Source organism: Osmia lignaria, unplaced genomic scaffold, assembly GCF_051020975.1.
Source record: "Osmia lignaria lignaria isolate PbOS001 unplaced genomic scaffold, iyOsmLign1 scaffold0006, whole genome shotgun sequence".
Classification (NCBI taxonomy): Eukaryota; Metazoa; Arthropoda; class Insecta; order Hymenoptera; family Megachilidae; genus Osmia; species Osmia lignaria.
In genome coordinates, this window is record NW_027478163.1 from 16475081 (window position 1) to 16497637 (window position 22557).

The window sequence follows — 22557 nt, forward strand, 5'->3', positions numbered from 1 at the left end:
TTCTTCTTCTTGTTGTTCTTCTTCTGCACAGCTAAGCTGGAAGTGGCATTTGCAGCTCGCAATAGTGCAGAGTTATCCCAAAGAAAGGGGCCACGGTGTTTCTGTATCTCTATTATGTTGGTGCGGCTTCGGAACTTTTAAATATCTTGATATATCTCGAGAACTACGCATCTGATCAAAAAATATCATACTACATAAAAAGTAGGAAACTTAATTCTCTACAAGAAAGGTCTCTAAACATTTTGCCATAGCTCGCTTCGTTTCCGAGATATTTGCAGATTTATCTCAAGGGAAGGGGCCTGACGGACATATTTCGAGATATTTCTTCTTCTTGTTGTTCTTCTTCTGCACAGCTGAGCTGGAAGTGGCATTTGCAGGTCGCAATAGTGCAGAGTTATCTCAAAGAAAGGGGCCACGGTGTTTCTGTATCTCTATTATGTTGGTGCGGCTTCGGAACTTTTAAATATCTCGATATATCTCGAAAACTACGCTTCTGATCAAAAAATATCATAGAACATAAAAAGTAGGAAACTTAATTCTCTACAAAAAAGGTCTCTTAACATTTTGCCATAGCTCGCTTCGTTTCCGAGATATTTGCAGATTCATCTCAAGGGAAGGGGTCTGACGGACATATTTCGAGATATTTCTTCTTCTTGTTGTTCTTCTTCTGCACAGCTAAGCTCGAAGCGGCATTTGCAGCTCGCAATAGTGCAGAGTTATCTCAAAGAAAGAGGCCACGGTGTTTCTGTACCTCTATTATGTTGGTGCAGCTTCGGAACTTTTAAATATCTTGATATATCTCGAGAACTACGCATCTGATCAAAAATTATCATCGAACATAAAAACTAGGAAACTTAATTCTCTACAAAAAAGGTCTCTTAACATTTTGCCATAGCTCGCTTCGTTTCCGAGATATTTGCAGATTTATCTCAAGGGAAGTGGCCTGACGGACATATTTCGAGATATTTCTTCTTCTTGTTGTTCTTCTTCTGCACAGCTAAGCTGGAAGTGGCATTTGCAGCTCGCAATAGTGCAGAGTTATCCCAAAGAAAGGGGCCACGGTGTTTCTGTATCTCTATTATGTTGGTGCGGCTTCGGAACTTTTAAATATCTTGATATATCTCGAGAACTACGCATCTGATCAAAAAATATCATACTACATAAAAAGTAGGAAACTTAATTCTCTACAAGAAAGGTCTCTAAACATTTTGCCATAGCTCGCTTCGTTTCCGAGATATTTGCAGATTTATCTCAAGGGAAGGGGCCTGACGGACATATTTCGAGATATTTCTTCTTCTTGTTGTTCTTCTTCTGCACAGCTGAGCTGGAAGTGGCATTTGCAGGTCGCAATAGTGCAGAGTTATCTCAAAGAAAGGGGCCACGGTGTTTCTGTATCTCTATTATGTTGGTGCGGCTTCGGAACTTTTAAATATCTCGATATATCTCGAAAATTACGCTTCTGATCAAAAAATATCATAGAACGTAAATTGTAGGAAACATTATTCTCTACAAAGAAGGTCTCTTAACATTTTGCCATAGCTCGCTTCGTTTCCGAGATATTTGCAGATTCATCTCAAGGGAAGGGGTCTGACGGACATATTTCGAGATATTTCTTCTTCTTGTTGTTCTTCTTCTGCACAGCTAAGCTGGAAGTGGCATTTGCAGCTCGCAATAGTGCAGAGTTATCTCAAAGAAAGGGGCCACGGTGTTTCTGTATCTCTATTATGTTGGTGCGGCTTCGGAACTTTTAAATATCTTGATATATCTCGAGAACTACGCATCTGATCAAAAAATGTCATAGAACATAAAAAGTAGGAAACTTAATTCTCTACAAAAAAGGTCTCTTAACATTTTGCCATAGCTCGCTTCGTTTCCGAGATATTTGCATATTTATCTCAAGGGAAGGGGCCTGACGGACATATTTCGAGATATTTCTTCTTCTTGTTGTTCTTCTTCTGCACAGCTAAGCTGGAAGTGGCATTTGCGGCTCGCACTAGCGCAGAGTTATCTCAAAGAAAGGGGCCACGGTGTTTCTGTATCTTTATTATGTTGGTGCGGCTTCGGAAATTTTAAATATCTCGATATATCTCGACAACTACGCTTCTGATCAAAAAATATCATAGAACATAAAAAGTAGGAAACTTAATTCTCTACAAAAAAGGTCTCTTAACATTTTGCCATAGCTCGCTTCGTTTCCGAGATATTTGCAGATTTATCTCAAGGGAAGGGGCCTAACGGACATATTTCGAGATATTTCTTCTTCTTGTTGTTCTTCTTCTGCACAGCTAAGCTGGAAGTGGCATTTGCGGCTCGCAATAGTGCAGAGTTATCTCAAAGAAAGGGGCCACGGTGTTTCTGTATCTCTATTATGTTGGTGCGGCTTCGGAACTTTTAAATATCTTGATATATCTCGAGAACTACGCATCTGATCAAAAAATATCATAGAACATAAAAAGTAGGAAACTTAATTCTCTACAAAAAAGGTCTCTTAACATTTTGCCATAGCTCGCTTCGTTTCCGAGACATTTGCAGATTTATCTCAAGGGAAGGGGCCTGACGGACATATTTCGAGATATTTCTTCTTCTTGTTGTTCTTCTTCTGCACAGCTAAGCTGGAAGTGGCATTTACAGCTCGCAATAGTGCAGAGTTATCTCAAAGAAAGGGGCCACGGTGTTTCTGTATCTCTATTATGTTGGTGTGGCTTCGGAACTTTTAAATATCTTGATATATCTCGAGAACTACGCATCTGATCAAAAAATATCATAGAACATAAATTGTAGGAAACATAATTCTCTACAAAAAAGGTCTCTTAACATTTTGCCATAGCTCGCTTCGTTTCCGAGATATTTGCAGATTTATCACAAGGGAAGGGGCCTGACGGACATATTTCGAGATATTTCTTCTTCTTGTTGTTCTTCTTCTGCACAGCTAAGCTGTAAGTGGCATTTGCGGCTCGCACTAGTGCAGAGTTATCTCAAAGAAAGGGGCCACGGTGTTTCTGTATCCCTATTATGTTGGTGCGGCTTCGGAACTTTTAAATATCTCGATATATCTCGAAAACTACGCTTCTGATCAAAAAATATCATAGAACATAAATTGTAGGAAACATAATTCTCTACAAAAAACGTCTCTTAACATTTTGCCATAGATCGCTTCGTTTCCGAGATATTTGCAGATTCAGCTCAAAGGAACTGGCCTGACGGACATATTTCGAGATATTTCTTCTTCTTGTTGTTCCTCCTCTGCACAGCTAAGCTGGAAGTGGCATTTGCAGCTCGCAATAGTGCAGAGTTATCTCAAAGAAAGGGGCCACGGTGTTTCTGTATCTCTATTATGTTGGTGCGGCTTCGGAACTTTTAAATATCTTGATATATCTCGAGAACTACGCATCTGATCAAAAAATATCATAGAACATAAAAAGTAGGAAACTTAATTCTCTACAAAAAAGGTCTCTTAACATTTTGCCATAGCTCGCTTCGTTTCCGAGACATTTGCAGATTTATCTCAAGGGAAGGGGCCTGACGGACATATTTCGAGATATTTCTTCTTCTTGTTGTTCTTCTTCTGCACAGCTAAGCCGGAAGTTGCATTTGCGGCTCGCACTAGTGCACAGTTATCTCAAAGAAAGGGGCCACGGTGTTTCTGTATCTCTATTATGTTGGTGCGGCTTCGGAACTTTTAAATATCTTGATATATCTCGAGAACTACGCATCTGATCAAAAACTATCATACTACATAAAAAGTAGGAAACTTAATTCTCTACAAGAAAGGTCTCTAAACATTTTGCCATAGCTCGCTTCGTTTCCGAGATATTTGCAGATTTATCTCAAGGGAAGGGGCCTGACGGACATATTTCGAGATATTTCTTCTTCTTGTTGTTCTTCTTCTGCACAGCTAAGCTGGAAGTGGCATTTGCAGCTCGCAATAGTGCAGAGTTATCTCAAAGAGAGGGGCCACGGTGTTTCTGTATCTCTATTATGTTGGTGCGGCTTCTGAACTTTTAAATATCTTGATATATCTCGAGAACTACGCATCTGATCAAAAAATATCATAGAAGATAAAAAGTAGGAAACTTAATTCTCTACAAAAAACGTCTCTTAACATTTTGCCATAGCTCGCTTCGTTTCCGAGATATTTGCAGATTCAGCTCAAAGGAACTGGCCTGACGGACATATTTCGAGATATTGCTTCTTCTTGTTGTTCTTCCTCTGCACAGCTAAGCTGGAAGTGGCATTTGCAGCTCGCAATAGTGCAGAGTTATCTCAAAGAAAGGGGCCACGGTGTTTCTGTATCTCTATTATGTTGGTGCGGCTTCGGAACTTTTAAATATCTTGATATATCTCGAGAACTACGCATCTGATCAAAAAATATCATAGAACATAAAAAGTAGGAAACTTAATTCTCTACAAAAAAGGTCTCTTAACATTTTGGCATAGCTCGCTTCGTTTCCGAGATATTTGCAGATTTATCTCAAGGGAAGGGGCCTGACGGACATATTTCGAGATATTTCTTCTTCTTGTTGATCTTCTTCTGCACAGCTAAGCTGGAAGTGTCATTTGCAGCTCGCACTAGTGCAGAGTTATCTCACCGAAATGGGCCACGGTGTTTCTGTATCTCTATTATGTTGGTGCGGCTTCGGAACTTTTAAATATCTCGATATATCTCGAAAACTACGCTTCTGATCAAAAAATATCATAGAACATAAATTGTAGGAAACATAATTCTCTACAAAAAAGGTCTCTTAACATTTTGCCATAGCTCGCTTCGTTTCCGAGATATTTGCAGATTTATCTCAAGGGAAGGGGCCTGACGGACATATTTCGAGATATTTCTTCTTCTTGTTGTTCTTCTTCTGCACAGCTAAGCTGGAAGTGGCATTTGCAGCTCGCACTAGTGCAGAGTTATCTCAAAGAAAGGGGCCACGGTGTTTCTGTATCTCTATTATGTTGGTGCGTCTTCGGAACTTTTAAATATCTCGATATATCTCGAAAACTACGCTTCTGATCAAAAAATATCATAGAACATAAATTGTAGGAAACATAATTCTCTACAAAAAATGTCTCTTAACATTTTGCCATAGCTCGCTTCGTTTCCGAGATATTTGCAGATTCAGCTCAAAGGAACTGGCCTGACGGACATATTTCGAGATATTTCTTCTTCTTGTTGTTCTTCCTCTGCACAGCTAAGCTGGAAGTGGCATTTGCAGCTCGCAATAGTGCAGAGTTATCTCAAAGAAAGGGGCCACGGTGTTTCTGTATCTCTATTATGTTGGTGCGGCTTCGGAACTTTTAAATATCTTGATATATCTCGAGAACTACGCATCTGATCAAAAAATATCATAGAACATAAAAAGTAGGAAACTCAATTCTCTACAAAAAAGGTCTCTTAACATTTTGCCATAGCTCGCTTCGTTTCCGAGATATTTGCAGATTTATCTCAAGGGAAGGGGCCTGACGGACATATTTCGAGATATTTCTTCTTCTTGTTGTTCTTCTTCTGCACAGCTAAACTGGAAGTGGCATTTCCAGCTCGCAATAGTGCAGAGTTATCTCAAAGAAAGGGGCCACGGTGTTTCTGTATCTCTATTATGTTGGTGCGGTTTCGGAACTTTTAAATATCTTGATATATCTCGAGAACTACGCATCTGATCAAAAAATATCATAGAACATAAAAAGTAGGAAACTTAATTCACTACAAAAAAGGTCTCTTAACATTTTGCCATAGCTCGCTTCGTTTCCGAGATATTTGCAGATTTATCTCAAGGGAAGGGGCCTGACGGACATATTTCGAGATATTTCTTCTTCTTGTTGTTCTTCTTCTGCACAGCTGAGCTGGAAGTGGCATTTGCAGGTCGCAATAGTGCAGAGTTATCTCAAAGAAAGGGGCCACGGTGTTTCTGTATCTCTATTATGTTGGTGCGGCTTCGGAACTTTTAAATATCTCGATATATCTCGAAAACTACGCTTCTGATCAAAAAATATCATAGAACATAAATTGTAGGAAACATAATTCTCTACAAAAAAGGTCTCTTAACATTTTGCCATAGCTCGCTTCGTTTCCGAGATATTTGCAGATTCATCTCAAGGGAAGGGGTCTGACGGACATATTTCGAGATATTTCTTCTTCTTGTTGTTCTTCTTCTGCACAGCTAATCTCGAAGCGGCATTTGCAGCCCGCAATAGTGCAGAGTTATCTCAAAGAAAGAGGCCACGGTGTTTCTGTACCTCTATTATGTTGGTGCAGCTTCGGAACTTTTAAATATCTTGATATATCTCGAGAACTACGCATCTGATCAAAAAATATCATCGAACATAAAAAGTAGGAAACTTAATTCTCTACAAAAAAGGTCTCTTAACATTTTGCCATAGCTCGCTTCGTTTCCGAGATATTTGCAGATTCAGCTCAAAGGAACTGGCCTGACGGACATATTTCGAGATATTTCTTCTTCTTGTTGTTCTTCCTCTGCACAGCTAAGCTGGAAGTGGCATTTGCAGCTCGCAATAGTGCAGAGTTATCTCAAAGAAAGGGGCCACGGTGTTTCTGTATCTATTATGTTGGTGCGGCTTCGGAACTTTTAAATATCTTGATATATCTCGAGAACTACGCATCTGATCAAAAAATATCATAGAACATAAAAAGTAGGAAACTTAATTCTCTACAAAAAAGGTCTCTTAACATTTTGCCATAGCTCGCTTCGTTTCCGAGATATTTGCATATTTATCTCAAGGGAAGGGGCCTGACGGACATATTTCGAGATATTTCTTCTTCTTGTTGTTCTTCTTCTGCACAGCTAAGCTGGAAGTGGCATTTGCGGCTCTCACTAGTGCAGAGTTATCTCAAAGAAAGGGGCCACGGTGTTTCTGTATCTCTATTATGTTGGTGCGGCTTCGGAAGTTTTAAATATCTCGATATATCTCGAAAACTACGCTTCTGATCAAAAAATATCATAGAACATAAATTGTAGGAAACATAATTCTCTACAAAAAAGGTCTCTTAACATTTTGCCATAGCTCGCTTCGTTTCCGAGATATTTGCAGATTTATCTCAAGGGAAGGGTCCTGATGGACATATTTCGAGATATTTCTTCTTCTTGTTGTTCTTCTTCTGCACAGCTAAACTGGAAGTGGCATTTCCAGCTCGCAATCGTGCAGAGTTATCTCAAAGAAAGGGGCCACGGTGTTTCTGTATCTCTATTATGTTGGTGCGGCTTCGGAACTTTTAAATATCTTGATATATCTCGAGAACTACGCATCTGATCAAAAAATATCATAGAACATAAAAAGTAGGAAACTTAATTCTCTACAAAAAAGGTCTCTTAACATTTTGCCATAGCTCGCTTCGTTTCCGAGACATTTACAGATTTATCTCAAGGGAAGGGGCCTGACGGACATATTTCGAGATATTTCTTCTTCTTGTTGTTCTTCTTCTGCACAGCTAAGCCGGAAGTTGCATTTGCGGCTCGCACTAGTGTACAGTTATCTCAAAGAAAGGGGCCACGGTGTTTCTGTATCTCTATTATGTTGGTGCGTCTTCGGAACTTTTAAATATCTCGATATATCTCGAAAACTACGCTTCTGATCAAAAAATATCATAGAACATAAAAAGTAGGAAACATAATTCTCTACAAAAAAGGTCTCTTAACATTTTGCCATAGCTCGCTTCGTTTCCGAGATATTTGCAGATTTATCTCAAGGGAAGGGGCCTGACGGACATATTTCGAGATATTTCTTCTTCTTGTTGTTCTTCTTCTGCACAGCTAAGCTGGAAGTGGCATTTGCGGCTCGCACTAGTGCAGAGTTATCTCAAAGAAAGGGGCCACGGTGTTTCTGTATCTCTATTATGTTGGTGCGGCTTCGGAACTTTTAAATATCTCGATATATCTCGAAAACTACGCTTCTGATCAAAAAATATCATACAACATAAATTGTAGGAAACTTAATTCTCTACACAAAAGGTCTCTTAACATTTTGCCATAGCTCGTTTCGTTTCCGAGATATTTGCAGATTTATCTCAAGGGAAGGGGCCTGACGGACATATTTCGAGATATTTCTTCTTCTTGTTGTTCTTCTTCTGCACAGCTAAGCTGGCAGTGACATTTACAGCTCGCAATAGTGCAGAGTTATCTCAAAGAAAGGGGCCACGGTGTTTCTGTATCTCTATTATGTTGGTGTGGCTTCGGAACTTTTAAATATCTTGATATATCTCGAGAACTACGCATCTGATCAAAAAATATCATAGAACATAAATTGTAGGAAACATAATTCTCTACAAAAAAGGTCTCTTAACATTTTGCCATAGCTCGCTTCGTTTCCGAGATATTTGCAGATTTATCACAAGGGAAGGGGCCTGACGGACATATTTCGAGATATTTCTTCTTCTTGTTGTTCTTCTTCTGCACAGCTAAGCTGGAAGTGGCATTTGCGGCTCGCACTAGTGCAGAGTTATCTCAAAGAAAGGGGCCACGGTGTTTCTGTATCCCTATTATGTTGGTGCGGCTTCGGAACTTTTAAATATCTCGATATATCTCGAAAACTACGCTTCTGATCAAAAAATATCATAGAACATAAATTGTAGGAAACATAATTCTCTACAAAAAAGGTCTCTTAACATTTTGCCATAGCTCGCTTCGTTTCCGAGATATTTGCAGATATATCTCAAGGGAAGGGGCCTGACGGACATATTTCGAGATATTTCTTCTTCTTGTTGTTCTTCCTCTGCACAGCTAAGCTGGAAGTGGCATTTGCAGCTCGCAATAGTGCAGAGTTATCTCAACGAAAGGGGCCACGGTGTTTCTGTATCTCTATTATGTTGGTGCGGCTTCGGAACTTTTAAATATCTTGATATATCTCGAGAACTACGCATCTGATCAAAAAATATCATAGAACATAAAAAGTAGGAAACTTAATTCTCTACAAAAAAGGTCTCTTAACATTTTGCCATAGCTCGCTTCGTTTCCGAGACATTTGCAGATTTATCTCAAGGGAAGGGGCCTGACGGACATATTTCGAGATATTTCTTCTTCTTGTTGTTCTTCTTCTGCACAGCTAAGCTGGAAGTGGCATTTACAGCTCGCAATAGTGCAGAGTTATCTCAAAGAAAGGGGCCACGGTGTTTCTGTATCTCTATTATGTTGGTGTGGCTTCGGAACTTTTAAATATCTTGATATATCTCGAGAACTACGCATCTGATCAAAAAATATCATAGAACATAAATTGTAGGAAACATAATTCTCTACAAAAAAGGTCTCTTAACATTTTGCCATAGCTCGCTTCGTTTCCGAGATATTTGCAGATTTATCACAAGGGAAGGGGCCTGACGGACATATTTCGAGATATTTCTTCTTCTTGTTGTTCTTCTTCTGCACAGCTAAGCTGGAAGTGGCATTTGCGGCTCGCACTAGTGCAGAGTTATCTCAAAGAAAGGGGCCACGGTGTTTCTGTATCCCTATTATGTTGGTGCGGCTTCGGAACTTTTAAATATCTCGATATATCTCGAAAACTACGCTTCTGATCAAAAAATATCATAGAACATAAATTGTAGGAAACATAATTCTCTACAAAAAACGTCTCTTAACATTTTGCCATAGATCACTTCGTTTCCGAGATATTTGCAGATTCATCTCAAAGGAACTGGCCTGACGGACATATTTCGAGATATTTCTTCTTCTTGTTGTTCTTCCTCTGCACAGCTAAGCTGGAAGTGGCATTTGCAGCTCGCAATAGTGCAGAGTTATCTCAAAGAAAGGGGCCACGGTGTTTCTGTATCTCTATTATGTTGGTGCGGCTTCGGAGCTTTTAAATATCTTGATATATCTCGAGAACTACGCATCTGATCAAAAAATATCATAGAACATAAAAAGTAGGAAACTTAATTCTCTACAAAAAAGGTCTCTTAACATTTTGCCATAGCTCGCTTCGTTTCCGAGATATTTGCAGATTTATCTCAAGGGAAGGGGCCTGACGGACATATTTCGAGATATTTCTTCTTCTTGTTGTTCTTCTTCTGCACAGCTAAGCTGGAAGTGGCATTTGCGGCTCGCACTAGTGCAGAGTTATCTCAAAGAAAGGGGCCACGGTGTTTCTGTATCCCTATTATGTTGGTGCGGCTTCGGAACTTTTAAATATCTCGATATATCTCGAAAACTACGCTTCTGATCAAAAAATATCATAGAACATAAATTGTAGGAAACATAATTCTCTACAAAAAAGGTCTCTTAACATTTTGCCATAGCTCGCTTCGTTTCCGAGATATTTGCAGATATATCTCAAGGGAAGGGGCCTGACGGACATATTTCGAGATATTTCTTCTTCTTGTTGTTCTTCCTCTGCACAGCTAAGCTGGAAGTGGCATTTGCAGCTCGCAATAGTGCAGAGTTATCTCAACGAAAGGGGCCACGGTGTTTCTGTATCTCTATTATGTTGGTGCGGCTTCGGAACTTTTAAATATCTTGATATATCTCGAGAACTACGCATCTGATCAAAAAATATCATAGAACATAAAAAGTAGGAAACTTAATTCTCTACAAAAAAGGTCTCTTAACATTTTGCCATAGCTCGCTTCGTTTCCGAGACATTTGCAGATTTATCTCAAGGGAAGGGGCCTGACGGACATATTTCGAGATATTTCTTCTTCTTGTTGTTCTTCTTCTGCACAGCTAAGCTGGAAGTGGCATTTACAGCTCGCAATAGTGCAGAGTTATCTCAAAGAAAGGGGCCACGGTGTTTCTGTATCTCTATTATGTTGGTGTGGCTTCGGAACTTTTAAATATCTTGATATATCTCGAGAACTACGCATCTGATCAAAAAATATCATAGAACATAAATTGTAGGAAACATAATTCTCTACAAAAAAGGTCTCTTAACATTTTGCCATAGCTCGCTTCGTTTCCGAGATATTTGCAGATTTATCACAAGGGAAGGGGCCTGACGGACATATTTCGAGATATTTCTTCTTCTTGTTGTTCTTCTTCTGCACAGCTAAGCTGGAAGTGGCATTTGCGGCTCGCACTAGTGCAGAGTTATCTCAAAGAAAGGGGCCACGGTGTTTCTGTATCCCTATTATGTTGGTGCGGCTTCGGAACTTTTAAATATCTCGATATATCTCGAGAACTACGCTTCTGATCAAAAAATATCATAGAACATAAATTGTAGGAAACATAATTCTCTACAAAAAACGTCTCTTAACATTTTGCCATAGATCACTTCGTTTCCGAGATATTTGCAGATTCATCTCAAAGGAACTGGCCTGACGGACATATTTCGAGATATTTCTTCTTCTTGTTGTTCTTCCTCTGCACAGCTAAGCTGGAAGTGGCATTTGCAGCTCGCAATAGTGCAGAGTTATCTCAAAGAAAGGGGCCACGGTGTTTCTGTATCTCTATTATGTTGGTGCGGCTTCGGAGCTTTTAAATATCTTGATATATCTCGAGAACTACGCATCTGATCAAAAAATATCATAGAACATAAAAAGTAGGAAACTTAATTCTCTACAAAAAAGGTCTCTTAACATTTTGCCATAGCTCGCTTCGTTTCCGAGATATTTGCAGATTTATCTCAAGGGAAGGGGCCTGACGGACATATTTCGAGATATTTCTTCTTCTTGTTGTTCTTCTTCTGCACAGCTAAGCTGGAAGTGGCATTTGCGGCTCGCACTAGTGCAGAGTTATCTCAAAGAAAGGGGCCACGGTGTTTCTGTATCCCTATTATGTTGGTGCGGCTTCGGAACTTTTAAATATCTCGATATATCTCGAAAACTACGCTTCTGATCAAAAAATATCATAGAACATAAATTGTAGGAAACATAATTCTCTACAAAAAAGGTCTCTTAACATTTTGCCATAGCTCGCTTCGTTTCCGAGATATTTGCAGATATATCTCAAGGGAAAGGGCCTGACGGACATATTTCGAGATATTTCTTCTTCTTGTTGTTCTTCTTCTGCACAGCTAAGCTGGAAGTGGCATTTGCGGCTCGCACTAGTGCAGAGTTATCTCAAAGAAAGGGGCCACGGTGTTTCTGTATCTCTATTATGTTGGTGCGGCTTCGGAACTTTTAAATATCTCGATATATCTCGAAAACTACGCTTCTGATCAAAAAATATCATACAACATAAATTGTAGGAAACTTAATTCTCTACAAAAAAGGTCTCTTAACATTTTGCCATAGCTCGTTTCGTTTCCGAGATATTTGCAGATTTATCTCAAGGGAAGGGGCCTGACGGACATATTTCGAGATATTTCTTCTTCTTGTTGTTCTTCTTCTGCACAGCTAAGCTGGCAGTGACATTTACAGCTCGCAATAGTGCAGAGTTATCTCAAAGAAAGGGGCCACGGTGTTTCTGTATCTCTATTATGTTGGTGTGGCTTCGGAACTTTTAAATATCTTGATATATCTCGAGAACTACGCATCTGATCAAAAAATATCATAGAACATAAATTGTAGGAAACATAATTCTCTACAAAAAAGGTCTCTTAACATTTTGCCATAGCTCGCTTCGTTTCCGAGATATTTGCAGATTTATCACAAGGGAAGGGGCCTGACGGACATATTTCGAGATATTTCTTCTTCTTGTTGTTCTTCTTCTGCACAGCTAAGCTGGAAGTGGCATTTGCGGCTCGCACTAGTGCAGAGTTATCTCAAAGAAAGGGGCCACGGTGTTTCTGTATCCCTATTATGTTGGTGCGGCTTCGGAACTTTTAAATATCTCGATATATCTCGAAAACTACGCTTCTGATCAAAAAATATCATAGAACATAAATTGTAGGAAACATAATTCTCTACAAAAAAGGTCTCTTAACATTTTGCCATAGCTCGCTTCGTTTCCGAGATATTTGCAGATATATCTCAAGGGAAGGGGCCTGACGGACATATTTCGAGATATTTCTTCTTCTTGTTGTTCTTCCTCTGCACAGCTAAGCTGGAAGTGGCATTTGCAGCTCGCAATAGTGCAGAGTTATCTCAACGAAAGGGGCCACGGTGTTTCTGTATCTCTATTATGTTGGTGCGGCTTCGGAACTTTTAAATATCTTGATATATCTCGAGAACTACGCATCTGATCAAAAAATATCATAGAACATAAAAAGTAGGAAACTTAATTCTCTACAAAAAAGGTCTCTTAACATTTTGCCATAGCTCGCTTCGTTTCCGAGACATTTGCAGATTTATCTCAAGGGAAGGGGCCTGACGGACATATTTCGAGATATTTCTTCTTCTTGTTGTTCTTCTTCTGCACAGCTAAGCTGGAAGTGGCATTTACAGCTCGCAATAGTGCAGAGTTATCTCAAAGAAAGGGGCCACGGTGTTTCTGTATCTCTATTATGTTGGTGTGGCTTCGGAACTTTTAAATATCTTGATATATCTCGAGAACTACGCATCTGATCAAAAAATATCATAGAACATAAATTGTAGGAAACATAATTCTCTACAAAAAAGGTCTCTTAACATTTTGCCATAGCTCGCTTCGTTTCCGAGATATTTGCAGATTTATCACAAGGGAAGGGGCCTGACGGACATATTTCGAGATATTTCTTCTTCTTGTTGTTCTTCTTCTGCACAGCTAAGCTGGAAGTGGCATTTGCGGCTCGCACTAGTGCAGAGTTATCTCAAAGAAAGGGGCCACGGTGTTTCTGTATCCCTATTATGTTGGTGCGGCTTCGGAACTTTTAAATATCTCGATATATCTCGAAAACTACGCTTCTGATCAAAAAATATCATAGAACATAAATTGTAGGAAACATAATTCTCTACAAAAAACGTCTCTTAACATTTTGCCATAGATCACTTCGTTTCCGAGATATTTGCAGATTCATCTCAAAGGAACTGGCCTGACGGACATATTTCGAGATATTTCTTCTTCTTGTTGTTCTTCCTCTGCACAGCTAAGCTGGAAGTGGCATTTGCAGCTCGCAATAGTGCAGAGTTATCTCAAAGAAAGGGGCCACGGTGTTTCTGTATCTCTATTATGTTGGTGCGGCTTCGGAGCTTTTAAATATCTTGATATATCTCGAGAACTACGCATCTGATCAAAAAATATCATAGAACATAAAAAGTAGGAAACTTAATTCTCTACAAAAAAGGTCTCTTAACATTTTGCCATAGCTCGCTTCGTTTCCGAGATATTTGCAGATTTATCTCAAGGGAAGGGGCCTGACGGACATATTTCGAGATATTTCTTCTTCTTGTTGTTCTTCTTCTGCACAGCTAAGCTGGAAGTGGCATTTGCGGCTCGCACTAGTGCAGAGTTATCTCAAAGAAAGGGGCCACGGTGTTTCTGTATCCCTATTATGTTGGTGCGGCTTCGGAACTTTTAAATATCTCGATATATCTCGAAAACTACGCTTCTGATCAAAAAATATCATAGAACATAAATTGTAGGAAACATAATTCTCTACAAAAAAGGTCTCTTAACATTTTGCCATAGCTCGCTTCGTTTCCGAGATATTTGCAGATATATCTCAAGGGAAGGGGCCTGACGGACATATTTCGAGATATTTCTTCTTCTTGTTGTTCTTCCTCTGCACAGCTAAGCTGGAAGTGGCATTTGCAGCTCGCAATAGTGCAGAGTTATCTCAACGAAAGGGGCCACGGTGTTTCTGTATCTCTATTATGTTGGTGCGGCTTCGGAACTTTTAAATATCTTGATATATCTCGAGAACTACGCATCTGATCAAAAAATATCATAGAACATAAAAAGTAGGAAACTTAATTCTCTACAAAAAAGGTCTCTTAACATTTTGCCATAGCTCGCTTCGTTTCCGAGACATTTGCAGATTTATCTCAAGGGAAGGGGCCTGACGGACATATTTCGAGATATTTCTTCTTCTTGTTGTTCTTCTTCTGCACAGCTAAGCTGGAAGTGGCATTTACAGCTCGCAATAGTGCAGAGTTATCTCAAAGAAAGGGGCCACGGTGTTTCTGTATCTCTATTATGTTGGTGTGGCTTCGGAACTTTTAAATATCTTGATATATCTCGAGAACTACGCATCTGATCAAAAAATATCATAGAACATAAATTGTAGGAAACATAATTCTCTACAAAAAAGGTCTCTTAACATTTTGCCATAGCTCGCTTCGTTTCCGAGATATTTGCAGATTTATCACAAGGGAAGGGGCCTGACGGACATATTTCGAGATATTTCTTCTTCTTGTTGTTCTTCTTCTGCACAGCTAAGCTGGAAGTGGCATTTGCGGCTCGCACTAGTGCAGAGTTATCTCAAAGAAAGGGGCCACGGTGTTTCTGTATCCCTATTATGTTGGTGCGGCTTCGGAACTTTTAAATATCTCGATATATCTCGAAAACTACGCTTCTGATCAAAAAATATCATAGAACATAAATTGTAGGAAACATAATTCTCTACAAAAAACGTCTCTTAACATTTTGCCATAGATCACTTCGTTTCCGAGATATTTGCAGATTCATCTCAAAGGAACTGGCCTGACGGACATATTTCGAGATATTTCTTCTTCTTGTTGTTCTTCCTCTGCACAGCTAAGCTGGAAGTGGCATTTGCAGCTCGCAATAGTGCAGAGTTATCTCAAAGAAAGGGGCCACGGTGTTTCTGTATCTCTATTATGTTGGTGCGGCTTCGGAGCTTTTAAATATCTTGATATATCTCGAGAACTACGCATCTGATCAAAAAATATCATAGAACATAAAAAGTAGGAAACTTAATTCTCTACAAAAAAGGTCTCTTAACATTTTGCCATAGCTCGCTTCGTTTCCGAGATATTTGCAGATTTATCTCAAGGGAAGGGGCCTGACGGACATATTTCGAGATATTTCTTCTTCTTGTTGTTCTTCTTCTGCACAGCTAAGCTGGAAGTGGCATTTGCGGCTCGCACTAGTGCAGAGTTATCTCAAAGAAAGGGGCCACGGTGTTTCTGTATCCCTATTATGTTGGTGCGGCTTCGGAACTTTTAAATATCTCGATATATCTCGAAAACTACGCTTCTGATCAAAAAATATCATAGAACATAAATTGTAGGAAACATAATTCTCTACAAAAAAGGTCTCTTAACATTTTGCCATAGCTCGCTTCGTTTCCGAGATATTTGCAGATATATCTCAAGGGAAGGGGCCTGACGGACATATTTCGAGATATTTCTTCTTCTTGTTGTTCTTCCTCTGCACAGCTAAGCTGGAAGTGGCATTTGCAGCTCGCAATAGTGCAGAGTTATCTCAACGAAAGGGGCCACGGTGTTTCTGTATCTCTATTATGTTGGTGCGGCTTCGGAACTTTTAAATATCTTGATATATCTCGAGAACTACGCATCTGATCAAAAAATATCATAGAACATAAAAAGTAGGAAACTTAATTCTCTACAAAAAAGGTCTCTTAACATTTTGCCATAGCTCGCTTCGTTTCCGAGACATTTGCAGATTTATCTCAAGGGAAGGGGCCTGACGGACATATTTCGAGATATTTCTTCTTCTTGTTGTTCTTCTTCTGCACAGCTAAGCTGGAAGTGGCATTTACAGCTCGCAATAGTGCAGAGTTATCTCAAAGAAAGGGGCCACGGTGTTTCTGTATCTCTATTATGTTGGTGTGGCTTCGGAACTTTTAAATATCTTGATATATCTCGAGAACTACGCATCTGATCAAAAAATATCATAGAACATAAATTGTAGGAAACATAATTCTCTACAAAAAAGGTCTCTTAACATTTTGCCATAGCTCGCTTCGTTTCCGAGATATTTGCAGATTTATCACAAGGGAAGGGGCCTGACGGACATATTTCGAGATATTTCTTCTTCTTGTTGTTCTTCTTCTGCACAGCTAAGCCGGAAGTGGCATTTGCGGCTCGCACTAGTGCAGAGTTATCTCAAAGAAAGGGGCCACGGTGTTTCTGTATCCCTATTATGTTGGTGCGGCTTCGGAACTTTTAAATATCTCGATATATCTCGAAAACTACGCTTCTGATCAAAAAATATCATAGAACATAAATTGTAGGAAACATAATTCTCTACAAAAAACGTCTCTTAACATTTTGCCATAGATCACTTCGTTTCCGAGATATTTGCAGATTCATCTCAAAGGAACTGGCCTGACGGACATATTTCGAGATATTTCTTCTTCTTGTTGTTCTTCCTCTGCACAGCTAAGCTGGAAGTGGCATTTGCAGCTCGCAATAGTGCAGAGTTATCTCAAAGAAAGGGGCCACGGTGTTTCTGTATCTCTATTATGTTGGTGCGGCTTCGGAGCTTTTAAATATCTTGATATATCTCGAGAACTACGCATCTGATCAAAAAATATCATAGAACATAAAAAGTAGGAAACTTAATTCTCTACAAAAAAGGTCTCTTAACATTTTGCCATAGCTCGCTTCGTTTCCGAGATATTTGCAGATTTATCTCAAGGGAAGGGGCCTGACGGACATATTTCGAGATATTTCTTCTTCTTGTTGTTCTTCTTCTGCACAGCTAAGCTGGAAGTGGCATTTGCGGCTCGCACTAGTGCAGAGTTATCTCAAAGAAAGGGGCCACGGTGTTTCTGTATCTCTATTATGTTGGTGCGGCTTCGGAACTTTTAAATATCTCGATATATCTCGAAAACTACGCTTCTGATCAAAAAATATCATACAACATAAATTGTAGGAAACTTAATTCTCTACAAAAAAGGTCTCTTAACATTTTGCCATAGCGCGCTTCGTTTCCGAGATATTTGCAGATTTATCACAAGGGAAGGGGCCTGACGGACATATTTCGAGATATTTCTTCTTCTTGTTGTTCTTCTTCTGCACAGCTAAGCTGGAAGTGGCATTTGCGGCTCGCACTAGTGCAGAGTTATCTCAAAGAAAGGGGCCACGGTGTTTCTGTATCCCTATTATGTTGGTGCGGCTTCGGAACTTTTAAATATCTCGATATATCTCGAAAACTACGCTTCTGATCAAAAAATATCATAGAACATAAATTGTAGGAAACATAATTCTCTACAAAAAAGGTCTCTTAACATTTTGCCATAGCTCGCTTCGTTTCCGAGATATTTGCAGATTCACCTCAAAGGACCTGGCCTGACGGACATATTTCGAGATATATCTTCTTCTTGTTGTTCTTCCTGTGCACAGCTAAGCTGGAAGTGGCATTTGCAGCTCGCAATAGTGCAGAGTTATCTCAAAGAAAGGGGCCACGGTGTTTCTGTATCTCTATTATGTTGGTGCGGCTTCGGAACTTTTAAATATCTCGATATATCTCGAAAACTACGCTTCTGATCAAAAAATATCATAGAACATAAATTGTAGGAAACATAATTCTCTACAAAAAACGTCTCTTAACATTTTGCCATAGATCACTTCGTTTCCGAGATATTTGCAGATTCATCTCAAAGGAACTGGCCTGACGGACATATTTCGAGATATTTCTTCTTCTTGTTGTTCTTCCTCTGCACAGCTAAGCTGGAAGTGGCATTTGCAGCTCGCAATAGTGCAGAGTTATCTCAAAGAAAGGGGCCACGGTGTTTCTGTATCTCTATTATGTTGGTGCGGCTTCGGAGCTTTTAAATATCTTGATATATCTCGAGAACTACGCATCTGATCAAAAAATATCATAGAACATAAAAAGTAGGAAACTTAATTCTCTACAAAAAAGGTCTCTTAACATTTTGCCATAGCTCGCTTCGTTTCCGAGATATTTGCAGATTTATCTCAAGGGAACGGGCCTGACGGACATATTTCGAGATATTTCTTCTTCTTGTTGTTCTTCTTCTGCACAGCTAAGCTGGAAGTGGCATTTGCGGCTCGCACTAGTGCAGAGTTATCTCAAAGAAAGGGGCCACGGTGTTTCTGTATCTCTATTATGTTGGTGCGGCTTCGGAACTTTTAAATATCTCGATATATCTCGAAAACTACGCTTCTGATCAAAAAATATCATACAACATAAATTGTAGGAAACTTAATTCTCTACAAAAAAGGTCTCTTAACATTTTGCCATAGCGCGCTTCGTTTCCGAGATATTTGCAGATTTATCACAAGGGAAGGGGCCTGACGGACATATTTCGAGATATTTCTTCTTCTTGTTGTTCTTCTTCTGCACAGCTAAGCTGGAAGTGGCATTTGCGGCTCGCACTAGTGCAGAGTTATCTCAAAGAAAGGGGCCACGGTGTTTCTGTATCCCTATTATGTTGGTGCGGCTTCGGAACTTTTAAATATCTCGATATATCTCGAAAACTACGCTTCTGATCAAAAAATATCATAGAACATAAATTGTAGGAAACATAATTCTCTACAAAAAAGGTCTCTTAACATTTTGCCATAGCTCGCTTCGTTTCCGAGATATTTGCAGATTCACCTCAAAGGAACTGGCCTGACGGACATATTTCGAGATATATCTTCTTCTTGTTGTTCTTCCTGTGCACAGCTAAGCTGGAAGTGGCATTTGCAGCTCGCAATAGTGCAGAGTTATCTCAAAGAAAGGGGCCACGGTGTTTCTGTATCTCTATTATGTTGGTGCGGCTTCGGAACTTTTAAATATCTTGATATATCTCGAGAACTACGCATCTGATCAAAAAATATCATAGAACATAAAAAGTAGGAAACTTAATTCTCTACAAAAAAGGTCGCTTAACATTTTGCTATAGCTCGCTTCGTTTCCGAGATATTTGCAGATTTATCTCAAGGGAAGGGGCCTGACGGACATATTTCGAGATATTTCTTCTTCTTGTTGTTCTTCTTCTGCACAGCTAAGCTGGAAGTGGCATTTGCAGCTCGCACTAGTGCAGAGTTATCTCAAAGAAAGGGGCCACGGTGTTTCTGTATCTCTATTATGTTGGTGCGTCTTCGGAACTTTTAAATATCTCGATATATCTCGAAAACTACGCTTCTGATCAAAAAATATCATAGAACATAAATTGCAGGAAACATAATTCTCTACAAAAAACGTCTCTTAACATTTTGCCATAGCTCGCTTCGTTTCCGAGATATTTGCAGATTCAGCTCAAAGGAACTGGCCTGACGGACATATTTCGAGATATTTCTTCTTCTTGTTGTTCTTCCTCTGCACAGCTAAGCTGGAAGTGGCATTTGCGGCTCGCACTAGTGCAGAGTTATCTCAAAGAAAGGGGCCACGGTGTTTCTGTATCCCTATTATGTTGGTGCGGCTTCGGAACTTTTAAATATCTTGATATATCTCGAGAACTACGCATCTGATCAAAAAATATCATAGAACATAAAAAGTAGCAAACTTAATTCTCTACAAAAAAGGTCTCTTAACATTTTGCCATAGCTCGCTTCGTTTCCGAGATATTTGCAGATTTATCTCAAGGGAAGGGGCCTGACGGACATATTTCGAGATATTTCTTCTTCTTGTTGTTCTTCTTCTGCACAGCTAAGCTGGAAGTGGCATTTGCAGCTCGCACTAGTGCAGAGTTATCTCAAAGAAAGGGGCCACGGTGTTTCTGTATCTCTATTATGTTGGTGCAGCTTCGGAACTTTTAAATATCTTGATATATCTCGAGAACTACGCATCTGATCAAAAAATATCATAGAACATAAAAAGTAGGAAACTTAATTCTCTACAAAAAAGGTCTCTTAACATTTTGCCATAGCTCGCTTCGTTTCCGAGACATTTGCAGATTTATCTCAAGGGAAGGGGCCTGACGGACATATTTCGAGATATTTCTTCTTCTTGTTGTTCTTCTTCTGCACAGCTAAGCTGGAAGTGGCATTTGCAGCTCGCAATAGTGCAGAGTTATCTCAAAGAGAGGGGCCACGGTGTTTCTGTATCTCTATTATGTTGGTGCGGCTTCGGAACTTTTAAATATCTTGATATATCTCGAGAACTACGCATCTGATCAAAAAATATCATAGAACATAAAAAGTAGGAAACTTAATTCTCTACAAAAAAGGTCTCTCAACATTTTGCCATAGCTCGCTTCGTTTCCGAGATATTTGCATATTTATCTCAAGGGAAGGGGCCTGACGGACATATTTCGAGATATTTCTTCTTCTTGTTGTTCTTCTTCTGCACAGCCAAGCTGGAAGTGGCATTTGCGGCTCGCACTAGTGCAGAGTTATCTCAAAGAAAGGGGCCACGGTGTTTCTGTATCTCTATTATGTTGGTGCGGCTTCGGAACTTTTAAATATCTTGATATATCTCGAGAACTACGCATCTGATCAAAAAATATCATAGAACATAAAAAGTAGGAAACTTAATTCTCTACAAAAAAGGTCTCTTAACATTTTGCCATAGCTCGCTTCGTTTCCGAGATATTTGCAGATTCATCTCAAGGGAAGGGGTCTGACGGACATATTTCGAGATATTTCTTCTTCTTGTTGTTCTTCTTCTGCACAGCTAAGCTGGAAGTGGCATTTGCGGCTCGCACTGGTGCACAGTTATCTCAAAGAAAGGGGCCACGGTGTTTCTGTATCTCTATTATGTTGGTGCGTCTTCGGAACTTTTAAATATCTCGATATATCTCGAAAACTACGCTTCTGATCAAAAAATATCATAGAACATAAATTGTAGGAAACATAATTCTCTACAAAAAACGTCTCTTAACATTTTGCCATAGCTCGCTTCGTTTCCGAGATATTTGCAGATTCAGCTCAAAGGAACTGGCCTGACGGACATATTTCGAGATATTTCTTCTTCTTGTTGTTCTTCTTCTGCACAGCTAAGCTGGAAGTGGCATTTGCAGCGCGCAATAGTGCAGAGTTATCTCAAAGAAAGGGGCCACGGTGTTTCTGTATCTCTATTATGTTGGTGCGGCTTCGGAACTTTTAAATATCTTGATATATCTCGAGAACTACGCATCTGATCAAAAAATATCATACTACATAAAAAGTAGGAAACTTAATTCTCTACAAGAAAGGTCTCTAAACATTTTGCCATAGCTCGCTTCGTTTCCGAGATATTTGCAGATTTATCTCAAGGGAAGGGGCCTGACGGACATATTTCGAGATATTTCTTCTTCTTGTTGTTCTTCTTCTGCACAGCTAAGCTGGAAGTGGCATTTGCAGCTCGCAATAGTGCAGAGTTTTCTCAAAGAGAGGGGCCACGGTGTTTCTGTATCTCTATTATGTTGGTGCGGCTTCGGAACTTTTAAGTATCTTGATCTATCTCGAGAACTACGCATCTGATCAAAAAATATCATAGAAGATAAAAAGTAGGAAACTTAATTCTCTACAAAAAAGGTCTCTTAACATTTCGCCATAGCTCGCATCGTTTCCGAGATATTTGCAGATTTATCTCAAGGGAAGGGGCCTGTCGGACATATTTCGAGATATTTCTTCTTCTTGTTGCTCTTCTTCTGCACAGCTAAGCTGGAAGTGGCATTTGCGGCTCGCACTAGTGCAGAGTTATCTCAAAGAAAGGGGCCACGGTGTTTCTGTATCTCTATTATGTTGGTGCGGCTTCGGAACTTTTAAATATCTCGATATATCTCGAAAACTACGCTTCTGATCAAAAAATATCATAGAACATAAATTGTAGGAAACATAATTCTCTACAAAAAACGTCTCTTAACATTTTGCCATAGCTCGCTTCGTTTCCGAGATATTTGCAGATTTATCTCAAGGGAAGGGGCCTGACGGACATATTTCGAGATATTTCTTCTTCTTGTTGTTCT